Source organism: Athene noctua, chromosome 10 (assembly GCF_965140245.1).
Source record: "Athene noctua chromosome 10, bAthNoc1.hap1.1, whole genome shotgun sequence".
NCBI lineage: Eukaryota > Metazoa > Chordata > Aves > Strigiformes > Strigidae > Athene > Athene noctua.
The window spans coordinates 11,377,941-11,391,991 of record NC_134046.1 but is presented as its reverse complement, the minus strand read 5'-3'; the positions used below and the strand labels follow the sequence as shown (position 1 = coordinate 11,391,991).

The 14,051-nt window shown below is 46.0% G+C and overlaps 1 protein-coding gene across 2 annotated transcripts in view; it reads right to left on the bottom strand.

The window, feature by feature from the left end:
- The window catches only part of LOC141964007 (contactin-4), a 340,757-nt gene extending 327,365 nt beyond the window's left edge, over positions 1 to 13,392 (bottom strand). Inside the window, exon 1 of one of the 2 annotated variants that reach the window (XM_074913777.1) lies at positions 13,049 to 13,392. The gene's annotated coding sequence lies outside the window, so the exon portion shown is untranslated. The remainder of the gene's footprint in view (positions 1 to 13,048) is intronic. The other variant, XM_074913772.1, reaches the window with a different exon arrangement.
- Between the last annotated feature and the right edge of the window lie 659 nt (positions 13,393 to 14,051).

The window sequence follows — 14,051 nt, the reverse complement described above, 5'->3', positions numbered from 1 at the left end:
GCGAAGAACTGATCCAAAGCAAAAACACAGGTGCAAAAATAATTAAATCTGTTTTAAGAATAAGACAGAGTTATGAAGCAATCCATGGGGGATAAAAAAAGATGTCAGTGTTAAAATTTCTCCTCTGCCATAAACTTATGATTTTTAACAGCTCAGTACCCTAAAATTCAAAGAATTTGAGTAGAGCTTACTAGACACTGAAGTGCCTAAATACTTCTGTATCCCTGACCGTCTTGGCATGTGCATCTCAGTTTTTGATCTCAAATAAAATAGCGCACAACCAGCTCAGGAGAATTCCACAGGGATAATTAAAGACCTAAATTTTAAGTCCATTCAGAGACTACAGTAATAAGGGTCAAATAAGTTCTCAAGTTTGATTCAGACTGCTTCTACTTCAAACTGCAGAACTTCACAAGGTATTTTCTCCTGGAGATACTGGGTCTGGCCTAAATTTTTGGAGTCTTATTCAAAAGTCACTGAGACAGACAGTATCTGCCACTTCAGACTGGTGCAATTTGTGAAGGATTTTATAAATCCTTGAAGAGCATTCCCCCACCTTCATTTTTTAATTTTTTTTTTTTCTATTGAGCAGACTCACGCAGCCTGAACTACTTTGCAAGATCTGTGCCATGGTAATGCATGGGGCTGATATCCCACATCTGCCAGAGATAGAAGCTAGATGATCCAGAACTAGAAGTGCCATTTTAAAATGTGACCCTGAAATTTATTTTTGACAGATGGGATTTTACAGGTATAGAACTGTGTTATCTCTGTAATATCTGAACTCAATTTAAGTTTGATCTATAAGATTATTTTCATTTCAACCCCTTTGGACACTTGCAACAACAATACTTCCCTTCTCCCTACATGAATCTAATTTGGTCTTGCACTGCAACTCTGCTTAGAAAGCTGTTTAGTGGCAATGTTTCAGAAACATGAATCAAATTTTCTTGAGTGAAATAAAATTAGCTATCCAGGAAAGGATAATCCACTCTTCTAGGGGCAGTGATTCCGTATTTTAGGTAATGGTTCTAAAATACAATAATAATCATAATAATAAAATGGTTCTGAGATACAGTGTGTGCTGACAGCAAGCAGGCTATCAGAGATAGCCTTGCTGTCTCTGGAAACACTGGGAATGACTGGAAGCACTGGCGGGTCCACAAAACTCTATACTTACACCACAAATCTCAGAACTTCCCAACATGTTAAAACAAAGGAAAAAGACAGCAGGGTAACAGTGTTTCAATGTGGAGACCACTCAAGTACTAGGTTAAATCCTTTTAAAAGAGGATTTGAAGGATCTTCCTCCTGGACCAAGACAGAAACACCTGCACTAGAGATCTTCTGCAGGCAGAAGGGGAGACCTCTTCCCTCTGCATCACCTCGGTGGCCAGGAGGAAGCTCCCCAGGGTGGGGAACGCGACTGTCCAGCTAACAGCTGTCAGTCCCTCCTCTCCTAGAGCGAGAGAGCCTCTTCAGCTGCAGACCCACCACAAACAGGGGGTTTTGGCAAGTCTTCCTCAGGCTGTGCAGACAGAGAAGAAGCACCCATAATTCAGTCTTCTATGGGATGTCGTTCTTACTGCTAATTGCATGAGTGACATTGCATGAGCCATCGGATGAATGGCATGACAGAACGCAGTGACAGAAGAGTCCAAGTAGAGGAGAAAAGAAGAATTGAAAGGAGGAATTTTTTCCTGGCCTTTTGAAGTTTTCTTGCCATGCCCCATGCTCTTTGTCATTTTCCCACCTCCTCTGTAACTCCCATGCCTTTCCTCTCCCAAAGCAAAGAGGTAACCAAGCCTGCAGCTCTCCCAGTTTAAGCACCTTCCATTCCCTTCGCTCTGGCTCAGCACAGACCACCCAGGAGGAGGCCAGAGCCACAGAGCACGCCTGTGCAGGCAAGTGTGTACAGAGAAGCAAATCTAAGTTAATTACATAAACAGCAATACAAACATTGCACTTTTGCCCATATATGCTAGCTGCTGCAGAACAGGTTCCTCCATATAATGTTTGCACAGGAGCTGTGATGTATCCCTTAATCTACTGTAAGGACTCTATTCGTACCACCCGAGGTTGGCCAACAGTGTGCTATTCAGCTCCGCTGCAAGCTCCCACTTACACGGGATTGAACAAACCAGAAGAAGGTATTACTGAGCTAGTATTGGCATCTTTTGCTACATGCTGTCAAGTTTTTAACTTCAGTGGTCCAGAAGATTGAAGGAGAAAAGCAGATGAGACAGTACAATCATGCAGTGCAGTTGGATTTTATACTTACACACTGGAAAAGCACTGACTGACCTTGAAACTTGCTCTTCAAAGGAAAGAATCAAGACTGAAACTAAATAAGCAAACAAAGAAAACATCCCAACATCCCCCCACCAAAAATCCACCCCAAACTCAAGTTAACACAGGAGTGGCAACCAAACCAAACCCTCTTGATTCATGCTGCCAGCACAGCAATTCTGCACAATAACGTGACCCCAACATACACAAACACGTTGGGCCACAACCGTTTCAGTGCCTTAAATCAGAATGTTTCAAACACTCATCTTCTGGAGTGCATTTTGCTTTTTAAAAGAATTGCATTAGTCATGATGCTTTGTTTTCTAGAGAAGGGCATCTCCAGCTCATAAGTAAACCTCTGTGGCGAGAGCAGGTGACCTGGTTTATGGTAGTTTTACCTCCCAAGGAGCAAATGTGGATGTATTGAACTGCTCTGTGCACTGCAAAGGTGCTTGGGACAGCTGACTAATCTGCCAAACACCACAGAGTCTTCCTGAACTTCAGAAGTGCACATTCAGAACTCAGGAAACTGCCTGATGCGGCCAAAAACGTGCAGTGGCAGTATTTAGCAGCTAACCATTTCTGCACATTTTCTGAAGCCCTCTTGGTGCAACTCAGCTGCAGTTTCAAACTGCTCTGCACCACCATCCATCCATCTCCCTCCATCTATTTGCTTTCTCGGGCATTGCAGCATGTTTAACTTCTAAGCCCTTGAGGGTGATTGAGCCAATTACCAAATGTACAGTCAGCTCTCCACCACGATGTACTCAACACTCCAGTTCACATCCAAGTTTCAGGAACTGCTGATCACTGCAAAGAGGCTGACCCCACCCTGCTTAAAAACCACAACACCAACTAGACTGTCAGTTTAGAGCATCGTCTCTCCTCATCCCGTATTTCTCAGCTATGCCCTGCCTTTTAGCACACCTGGTAATTTGGCAACTAAAAGAGGAGAGAACCTATGCAGGAACTGGGTTCATCTACTGGTAAGGGTGGCAGAACTGGAAAAAAGGGTAAGAGCAAAATCAGGGCCAGGAAAATGTGAGGCTGCAGCCCTCCTACAGCCAGTAGCCTCAATTGCTGAAGATCCTAGAGAGACTTCTGCTTTCAAACAGTCTGCATGGGGTTCAGAGCAGTCTATGGACAAAGCTCTCTGTCAGCCCAGGCCTGACTGGGAGAACCCATCATTTGAGGGTGATCAAATATCTCCTTGCAATACACATACCTTTCCAGTGACAAAAATTATCAGTGGTAGTATGTGGCTTGTAAGTGCTACTGGACATGCTGTGCTTATAGCTTTAAGTTTTCTGTTGCAGTGTGACACGATAGAATTTAGAGTGTATGAAACCTCAGTCAAATCTTTTTTTTCTACGGACACCCACTAAAAAAAAAAAATCTGTTAAAACAATTGTATCGTGCTCCCGTAACAGCTAACAAGCTGGCGGATTTTTTCCCCCCTTTCAAGTCATTCATACTGAAGTACCTTCAACAGTGAAAAACACCAGTCACCGCCAGTTGGCAGGAGGGCTACACTTTTAATAGCCACTCCAGGGATGAAGGACATGCAAACTCCTAACTCTCACACTTGTTGCAGAAAGCCCTTGGCCAGTCAGACCACACCGTTCCCAACTTCCATTTAGCTGAGCAAGCGAAGCTGGGAACCCATTAATTTGCCGCATGAGTTATGGTTCCCTGCAGCACCTTTTGTTCACTGTCAGGGTTCTGCAACAATGACAAATGCAGCTACATTCAGCCCAAAACTCTAGAATTTGATATACTAAATCATTCTGGATATTAAATGTCTCAGCGATAAGCCTAGCAAATGAATTTCTCTGGAGCCTACACTTTTTGCTGTACATGAGGCAGGAGGGACTCCCAATAAAGTCCCCTATTGCTTCATGGAAAATGATGCCGGTAGCATTGTCACTCCCAGAAAAGAAAATAGAATCCCAGGAAAATTCACACAACTTCCAGTGGCTACTAAAAGAAGCTGAAGATCTGCCTGAATAACTGAGGCAGCAGAAGGCAGTTCGGGGCATTAGGAGCTCACCAGTTATTCTTATTTTAATAGCAGTAGCTGTACATGCATATAAAATTTCCACTTACCCTCGTAAATAAACAGAAAAGACTGCAGCAAAACAAACAAACAGGGGAACACAGTCAGAATGCTTAAGCAGCAAGACACAGGCAGGTTTTCAGTCTTACTCTTATCAACCTTGCTATTAATCTTTTTTGTTAAAAATGATCTCCTTCCTTCTGCCGCAGCATACTGAAGTCAAGAGAACTGAATAAATTACATCTCAACTAATTTGTAAAGAATACGTAACTTTTCAAAGGAATCCTAAACCAAAACAAATTAAGGCGTGAAGAGGGTGGAACAATTGCTACTTAATTTTTAATTTCACAAAATCACCTTCAGATACATCACAGTGGGTAACACCAGAAAGATTTTGCAAGCTTCATAAACAATAGAGGTATTACCCATTATCACACAAGTACAAATTAGTTTGACCTTTCCAGATTGCTCATACCAGGCTTCCTTTTTTCCACTTGACTAGAGAAAATATTGAGTCAATCCATGTTCAGCGCTCTTCATTCTCAGATGCATTTGACTAGTGGTTTTTCCCTACACCTGCAATTAGAAGCCCCCCATCACACACTGAATTCCCCCGAGTAATTCTTTGACCCAAAGCAGCACGTTACTAGTGCTCCCTAAGAGAGACCCAGCCTTGCGCTCAGCGTTGCTTCGTTTCTGCTTTTCCCATCTCTGCCTCCCCGATAAAACAATGTGTGATACGTTCATTTAATATTCATTATAGGAAGTGTTGACAAACAGTACGAAAATATCGCTGTGGCAGCAGAGATCAGAGGGAAGGTGCTCAGTGCCTTCCATCTGCCCTGCCCATCCTTCCTGCCCACAGACCTTATCCCTGCTCACCGAGAGACGCCTGCTTGATGCCCACAGAAAATGAGGCTGGCAAAGATCTCTTCTGCCATGTGGATTGCTGGACTGGACTAATGCTGAACTACCCTTAACAGACAAAAGTACATCCCCAGAAAGCCTTCCTGCAAGTCATCAAGAAGGAGATCTGCGCACAGACAAACTATCCTTTATGCCACGCACCTTTCAGGACAGCTTCTCTGTGCACTCCCTGCTCACAGGCACCAATTTCTGCAAAGTTTAAAATCATTCTTCATGGATAAGCAGCCCTTTTGATCAGCGTGACTGACCATGCTGGATCCAAGAGAGGAATCCTCTTGTTCTCTTGATCATCTTGTGTTGAAATCAAAGGAATTGGGAAGAAGCAGAGAGAGGGTAATGCTGAGCAAGCCACAAGAAAACCTTACCTGTCAGCCAAAACGTAAGAGGACCTGCTGCATCTGGCTGTGTAAGTAAAGATGGATAACAGCAAGTTTAAAAGCAGTGGGGGAAATGAGGGGTAAACTGAGAAGCAGAATGGCTTTGTGGGTCAACAGAGAATCACAACACAGAAGGAATGTGTTAAGGAGGAAAATGATGCGGTTTTGTACTGATTCCTTAGAGTTAGGAATCCTGAGAAAATGATACTATAAAAACTGTGATTAGGGTTATAGGCATAAAATTCAGTATCCATCTAAAAGCCTGCAAACTGGCACCAACACCTCCCCAGGCCTGCGGAGAAGGGCGTGCTCCCAGCTGTGGGTGCTCCCTGGCTGCGCCCTCCCGGCTGGGTGGGATGTGGGATGCAGGATGCGGGGCGTGGGACGCGCTGTGGGATGTGGCATGCACTGCGGGATGCTCGGCAGATGGGATGGTGTGCGGTGGGATGGGAGGAGGGATGCGGCACCACCCGCCGGGGGCTGGAGCAGCTCTGGCAGCAGCAGGAGCCGTGCGGGTGACGGGGGTCGAGTGCTGCCACCCTGTGGGATCAGTGTCACTCGTGTCTCCGCGTGTCACACTGCCTCTGCTGAGCTCCCAGCGCTCAACAGTGCACCTGCGTTTGGGAAACCAGGGGGGGCTTTGAAGCCCAAATAAGCCGTTTCCACAGAAGCGTAACACACTGAAATACATTCGAACATTAATTCAGGAGTTGGAAATGTTTATTAATATGATTTAGAGCAAAAAGGTTACTGAATGCTGGCCAGAATAAGAACAAATATTATAATTCAGAATAATCTGCATGTCAAAGTTAACGATCTGATGTATTTACACAATTCTTGTTTACTTACACGTATCAAGGCCTGGATTGAAATCCTGTTTGGTACACTGCTAAAAGCTGATTCTGTTTGAAATTACTCTTCTGCTGTACTTCATATTTCATTCATTTGTACTTCCAGCTATACATGCACAACAGAGGGCATTATACATCACCCTAATTGAACAATACAGATCAATTAAATATGAAAAGTCCTTCTTGGACTAAAACCCTCTTAGGCAAACGTTCTGCTCTTATGCTAAGTAACTCTTTTAAAAATCTAGGAGTTGAGTGCTGTTCAGAAGCTTTTTTTAAAAAAAAAAAAAAAGACTGGGAGACAAAAACCAAGAAGATTCATCCATTCATTCATGACAAGAGGATACAGAGCTTTTGCCTCCACTTCACAAGAGCAGGATAGTAGTGACAAAAAAAAAAAAAAAAAAATCTTACTTGATGAAAGCTATTCAGTACTCTACGCGGGAGGTGAAGAACCCTCCTCTGCTCAGCACTGAGGACGTCTTTCAAACACCTCTCGTGGGTCACACCATTATACAAAGTACAGTGTTAACAAAAAATATCATGGAAAAAGAAAATCACATTAAATGAATTTATGCACCGTTGGTAGCCATAGCTACAGGTTCCTCACACATATGCTATATAAAATGTGGGGTTCCACTAAAGGTCCAAGGGGAGAAGATCCAGCACATCAGCCCAGCAAACAGTTCACACTTGATGGTGTCAGAAACCAGAGGTGGGCTAAGATCCCCCTGAAAGGAGCTCAGCATCATGGCAGTTAGCCAGGATGTTTATTTTGCCATTGACTCACCAATACATGCTTTTTGTTAATGTACAACCTGTCCTAGAAGAGATCATTGATTTAAACCTGGTACAAACCTACAGCTAAGTTAACAGAAGAATCTGCCTCAGATATGAGCCTAGTACTATCAGTCCAAGGAAGGGAAACCTGCCTGACAGCAACCTGGGGACAAAGCTTATGGGCCTTCTCCAAGCCCTAAGGTCAGCCCTGAGCTCAGAGGTAGCAAGTGGCTGTGACTACCCAAAGGCACAGAACAGACCATGGCTCAGACAAAAGAGGGACATGGAGGGAGGTGGGACTAAACCCAGCAGAGGGGTCTCAGTAGAATTCAGTTTTTCTACTAATGGCTCCTTAACAGAGGCCAGGAAGGGGGAGATCACCCAAACCATGGCTCTGGATGAAGATTTCTGCTCAAGGTTTTATAGCTATAGCTAGAAAGATGCAAAAATGGGAGATTAGAACCATTAACATACAGCCAGAAACAGGGAGGGGAGCAGGAAAAGCAGTGTGCACTGAATAACCTCAGCAATCCTGTGCCCTTTCCCAGATAGTTCTGGGTTTTCACACTCCTATTACTGGAAGCATAGAGATGGAAATGTGTTTAATTGTTTGAGTACGATGTCGTTTGTAAGTCTTCCCAAACAATACCCTCTTATCTGCATTAAAAAAAAGAGTTTAATAAACCATGCACTTACAGTTCCCTTGAAAAAACACTGCTAGGTTATTGCTCTTCAGAACTATTCATATGAAATTACCATTGTAACACAGGTTTTTCTACTACAAACACCACGTTTGCTATATGTTCCCTTTCTTAGTCTTCTAATTGACTAACTAAACCTTATATAGATTGGGTTTAAATACCACATCTCTTCACTGGCTAAATATTTATATAAATAAATTAGAAACACAGATTTTGTCTGAGGCTGACAAAGACAGAATTTATAGGAGAGTAAATTAGTCTAGAGTTAGAGGCAGCTCAGGACTAACTCCTCCCCTGAACAGTTACCAAGTTGTCAACCACTGTTGGAAAACCTTTCCAGTTGCAGCAGCTCTGGCCACGTCCCCCTGGCTGGGTGCAGCCCCCCATGCTCCCCCCACCAGTCACCTCAGAAATACTTTAATTCAGGAAATCCCAGGAGATGCAAGTGGTGTCAGAATTAAAATACTCCCGAGGTCAGAAACTAAAATACTCCCGAGAAAGACTGTGGGGGTTGCAGGGACACTGGTGGAGGAGTTCTTTGGGCTATCTATACGTGAGAAAGGACTGCAAAGGAAGATGAGCCATCACTGCAGGGCGTGCTGTCATATTGCCCTCCTGGGTTAAACAAGATCCAGAGAAAGCCAAGACTAACAGCTGGTCTTCCAACCACATCTTGCTATGCAAAAAGAATGGGGAAAGCCCATGTGAGACGGTTAATAACGACTGTATCCACTGAGTCTCACTGAAGCCTGGCTCAAAGTCTCTAGAAAACCTAAGGAGAAAAGGTGGTGAAATACAATTGTGGTACTTTTCTTTTAATCTTTAGTATAATGCATCTTAGGAGAGCTTGGTACTGGATATTTCAAAACTTTTATTAGTAAAGATGTTGGGCCACATCTGAGACACCTCCAGCAAACCTTCAAGCAACAGAGCATCAACTGCTGATCAACTGGGAGTTTATGGAAGAATTAACACAAGAAACAAATGTGGCCGGACCTCATTTTTTGAAACCTTGAGCTGTTTAACACTATTTTTAAAAAAAAAAAATCCCTACTAAGGTATTTTAAAAATGAAATGGTTGTAAATTATATTCTTGAGAGTCTCCAATTTTTTCTGAAGTTGAACAGTGCAACAGTGTACCACTTACCTTACTGAAGTCCACATGCTGATACATCTAGGCTGTAATTACCACCCTGAGCAAAAACCCCCATTTACGTTGCAGAGTCAAAACTTGCTCCTTATGCTCTAGCTTCCTAAATTTGAATAATGCATACAACAAAGTCACTAGATCAATTGTTTTCAAAATACTTTGACCCTGTGGCTCCTGAGGGTTTGACTTTCAGTGATTTAACCCAGCAATTAAAACAAAAACCAAAAAAACAACAACAAATCCTTCTTTTCTTGGTGTCCTGTTGAAACAGATTTTTATCCTGCAGATTAAGATAGAAAGTGACTGCTTGTATCTAGGGAGAAGCAAAAAGTGAAGTTATTTCCCAAGTACAACACATACACTACTGGAACCCCCTGTTTAGCGTAGAAAATACTGTTGTCTGCGTTCATAATGAAATGTGAACCTCATTTATGCTAGGACTGCAAGCAGATTGGACACGAGAGTTTTTGTTTTAATATCACCATTTTTGCTGGATGATGGTAGGGGACAGTTGTATACTCACATGAAACAGTAAATCAGATGGATGTCATCATTATATATTTGCTTTGCTAATAATAAAAAGAATGAATCACTACTGTCATGATATTCATATTTATATTTGAGTAACCACTGTAGCAGATAACAGTAAGGATGTGTGCAAATTTAAATCTTGGCAGCACGCCTAGATTAGAGCTTCGGAGCTGACATTTGTGGATTTTGTGTGATTCATGTTACTTTTCTGTGTTTGTGATTACCTTCCTGTCAGGTGCTGCACATCACTCATGCACTCAGCAGCAAACTTCCAGTTTCTGCATGCAAAGGAAAATTCCCAACTGTTGCATCAAAACCTCTCCAGATTGAGCTCCATCCTCTGTATGACAGTGGGGCTGAACAACAGGTCACCAGCAAAATCAAAAGGTGTGTAAACAGCTTTTACAAGGACATTACTGGGTCATTTTAGGCCACAGGCAGGAGGTGTGGGAAGAAACCCCAGACTTGCTCTAATCTAACGTGGTTAAAAATAGACCTGGGATGATTTATGAACTTTCAAACGCGGCAGAGTATTTTTAAGCAATAGCATCTTCTCCCGCACCACCTGCAGCCCAGGAGCTGCCTGCACGGCACTGGGGCTGTGCCCACTGGTGCCCCCGACAGAGACCAGCCACAGGCAGCTGACGCCTCCATCATGCTTCACCAAATAAAATTCAGAAAAAACACGGGAGAAAATAAAAAGGCAATGATCTAGCTGTCTTGTGGTTAATATCCTTCCTGCAGCTCTGCCTTGTCTTTATCTCTGATTTTTAATTTTTTTAAAAATCAAGTTAACTACACAGAACTGTCAGAGAAAGCCAACTCCCTAAACCAAGGGAAATAAGTTATATGGCACCAGAATATCGACAAAATTATTCTGTAAGTTTTCCATCTGTGGTAGAAATTGTACAGGAGCTTACACCTGTTTTCTTAGCTGTCCCTGATGGGGTAACAGAGGAGTGTATTTTAAATCAAGGAAATGGTAATACCAATAAATATTAAGACCTGAATATCAACAAGAAACACTTTCATGCATGAGGAGGTGCAAGACTGGGAACCAAGGGGGGATCTTTCACCAGCTATTTGCTGCCTTGAAGTACGGCTACTTTCCCGTCTAGAATAAACGCTCCTGAGCTGATGGTTAAAAATCAGCACTCGGAAAACATGCAACGGAAGGATTAACACTGGAAATACAACTGAGGCCACCCCAGGGAAGGATGGCTGTGGTCTCAGAGACCACCCACCCATGAGGGCTTGTGCCATACCGTGGCCAAAGGCATCCTCGTGGCCCTGGGAAAACGACACGCTGCCACTCGCCCCCTCCCACCACCCAGAGCACGCTGAAGGCACACTTGCCCCTCATCGGACATCCATGGTGACCTCAGGTGAGGGGCTGAGGAGCTCCCCACATCGCTGTTAACGCACGTAAAGTTCAGGTTTGAGGGCAGTATCATTTCATCATGTTTACTGTTTACATGCTAAGGGAAAAGTGAGACTTCTTGCAAAGCTAAGCTTTTCTTCTGCTGTCACAGCAAAAACATACATTTTGTCATCATGTAGAAGAACACAAGCTTAAAATTCTAGGAACACTAGATGGGCTAGTAGAGAGCTCAACTCCACTGCAGAAGATAAGGACGAGAAAATTTCCCAGTCACCAGAGTTTTGCCACGAACATTCAACTCCAACTACCTGCAGGCACACCCTGCTTTACTCCAGTCCTCACCATCCAACACAGGGGTACCCAGACAGGGCAGGGGACTCCCCGGAGCCTCTGAAGAGGTGGCATTTACAAAACCACACAAAATAAAGGTTTTAGCGTGGCTTCGTGTGAAGGGTTAGTTTGCATGATGGGATCTGATGAAACACCTCCTGAAATCAAGCAAAATCTTGTCAGATGCATTCAGCTCTGCCCAGAGTTCAGCACAGGAGGGAGAGGTTGCTGCACGCCGGTGGAAGCCATTGTCTAAAACAGGCTGCTTTGGGAAAATTAGCAGTGTGCACACCTCTAAATGAGGCTGTACAGCAAGTAAAAGAGGGATTAGCCATGTAAAGTAAGTCCTTTTGGTATTAGATTAAAGAGGGGAGGTGACTTTGAAGGATTATTGAAGAGCCATTTAAGCAGTTTTCAGGGACTTACAAAGGCAGGGTAAAAATGCAATCTCCTCAGGTCCAAAAAAAGAGAAGAAAAATCAGTGTCCTGGCCAGGAAAACAGCAGAAAAGGCTTCTGGAGGGTCCGTCAGGCTGGCCCCAAGCGCAGGGCCCCATCACCCTGCTCCCCATGCTCGGTGCTGGCCATCGTGCCCCAACGCCAGCAGCACGGGGAGCCCCGGCATGCGGGAGCGGGGCTGGAGCATCACTCGCTCACCTGGGCTGGACCTGCCGGCAGGCAGCAAGAGACACGAGGAAAGGGGCTTCGCCAGGCGCGATGCCACCGGGACACGCCACGGGCCCCAGCATCCCCGGTAGATGCTGTGTCAGGAAGGATCTCGGAGTCGTGGGGCCGTTGGAGCAGGAGGTGAGGCTGCAGGTCCCGAAACGAGCCACGTAACCAGGAGGATGTGCAAGCACAAACATAAAAACTGACTCCTCTCCGCAGCCAAATGTTCCCCTTCTTCCCTGCACCTCAGGGTGCCTAATCAACATGCTGGCTCTTAATCCTTTGCCCACATTAATCCAGCAAGGGAAAATGAATACGTTGCTACAAGACATCAGACTGTTTTATTGAACCCTCCTCGCAAAAAACAAACAAACAAACAAAACCAACCCAAAAGAAAAAAAACAAACAAAAACCAACCGCCTTTGCTTAGTCTAAAAGGTGATGGATAATTAGTATGTAAGATACAAACTATTTCCACTTGTTATGCAAGCAGCATCGTTTAATTTGTAGTTTAGAGAGCAAGTCATTCCTGTCTGGGATAAATAAAACAACATGCTGCATTATGTTGCTCACGACACGGAAGCAACAGCAGCCTGGGGAAAGCAAAAAGAAGCTGAAAGTCGAGCAAGGGAGGCTGGCTGGATCCAGCAAAAAGTTATGCATGCATTTCTGCCGGCCGAGACACGCACGCCGCCCCATCCCCGCCGCCCTTCCCTCTCTCCGCACCCGCGGCCAGCTCTGCCCGTCCTCCTCCGCGCCTCTCCGCGCCTCTCCGCCCCGGCACACCCCGCCGAGGAGCCGCCACGGCGGCCGCGCTGCGCTGCGCATCCCGCTCCGCGGGTACCGCGGGGAGCCCCCCGCTATCTCCCTTCCCCGCGGGCACCCCGCGGCGCTCTCCTTCCCCCCTCCCCGTAACAGCTTCCCTCATTTCTCCCCATTTTAAATATTTTTTTTCTTTCTTTTTAAATCTGTCTCCCTCCTCCCGCTGCAAAGCCGCGCCGCGCTTACCTGGGCGGGGCGGGGGGGCATGCTCGGCTCCGCGGGCGCGGGCGCTGCCTGCCCGCCTTGCGCGGCAGCGCGGAGGTGCGCAGCTCCCGCAGCAGCCCGCGGCCGCAGCATTGAGCGTCAGCGGCCGGGGAGCCGGGCGAGCGCCGCGCAAACCCCACCTCCCAAACCTGCGCCGTGCGCGGGGGGCGGGCGGAGGAGCCGCGGGAGCGCGGGCGCCCTTAACCCTTCTCCCACCTCGCAGCGCGGGCGCGGTACCTACGCGCAGCGGGAGCGCTCTGCTGGCAGCACATCCCCCCCCCGCGGGGTTGGCTACAAAGGCTCAGCCCCCATCGCCGCTGCCCTGCTCATTTTTTGTTCTCCTATTACGGCTCGCACCCGCGGAGGCGGGACAGGTCCGCACCCGCGGAGCCGAGGCGGCCGCAGCCCGGGGCAGCCCTGCCGCTGCGGGGTGCGAGAAGGGTTGGGCGATCACTTCTCTGTTTTTCTCCCATCCTCGACCAGCCCCAGTCCCGATAACGAGAGTCCCGAGAACCCCAAATTACACCTCGGGGCATTAATTTTTTTTAATTCCACCCCCCACCCCCTCCCCGCTTTGGCCTCCGGCATTAATCTCGGATTTGCCATAATTGTTCTCACTCCTCAAAAGCTGCCTCCCTCCTTCCTCTGCCTGCTCTGCCAGTCTCCCGCTCAGCCCTTTGCATGCCTAGTCTACCCTCTCCTCTCATCCCCTTTCTGACCCAGCTCGTCCGAGCAGCGAGTGTTGTGGCTGGAGATGAGAGCAGCCGGAGAGGAGAGCGCTCACGGGTACCAGCCCTGCTGCTTCCCAGCCTCCTCGCCACCGCCCTGGCCTGTGCTGGGACCTTTCTCAGGATCCCCCCTGAGGGTCTCAATTTGCTATCACAATGCCAATTACGAGCCACGAACTGCTTTGAAAGTCAGAGTTCAGGCTTAATAAGCAGAGTGATATAAAGGCACGAAGAAAAGGAAAAAAAAAAAAAAAAAA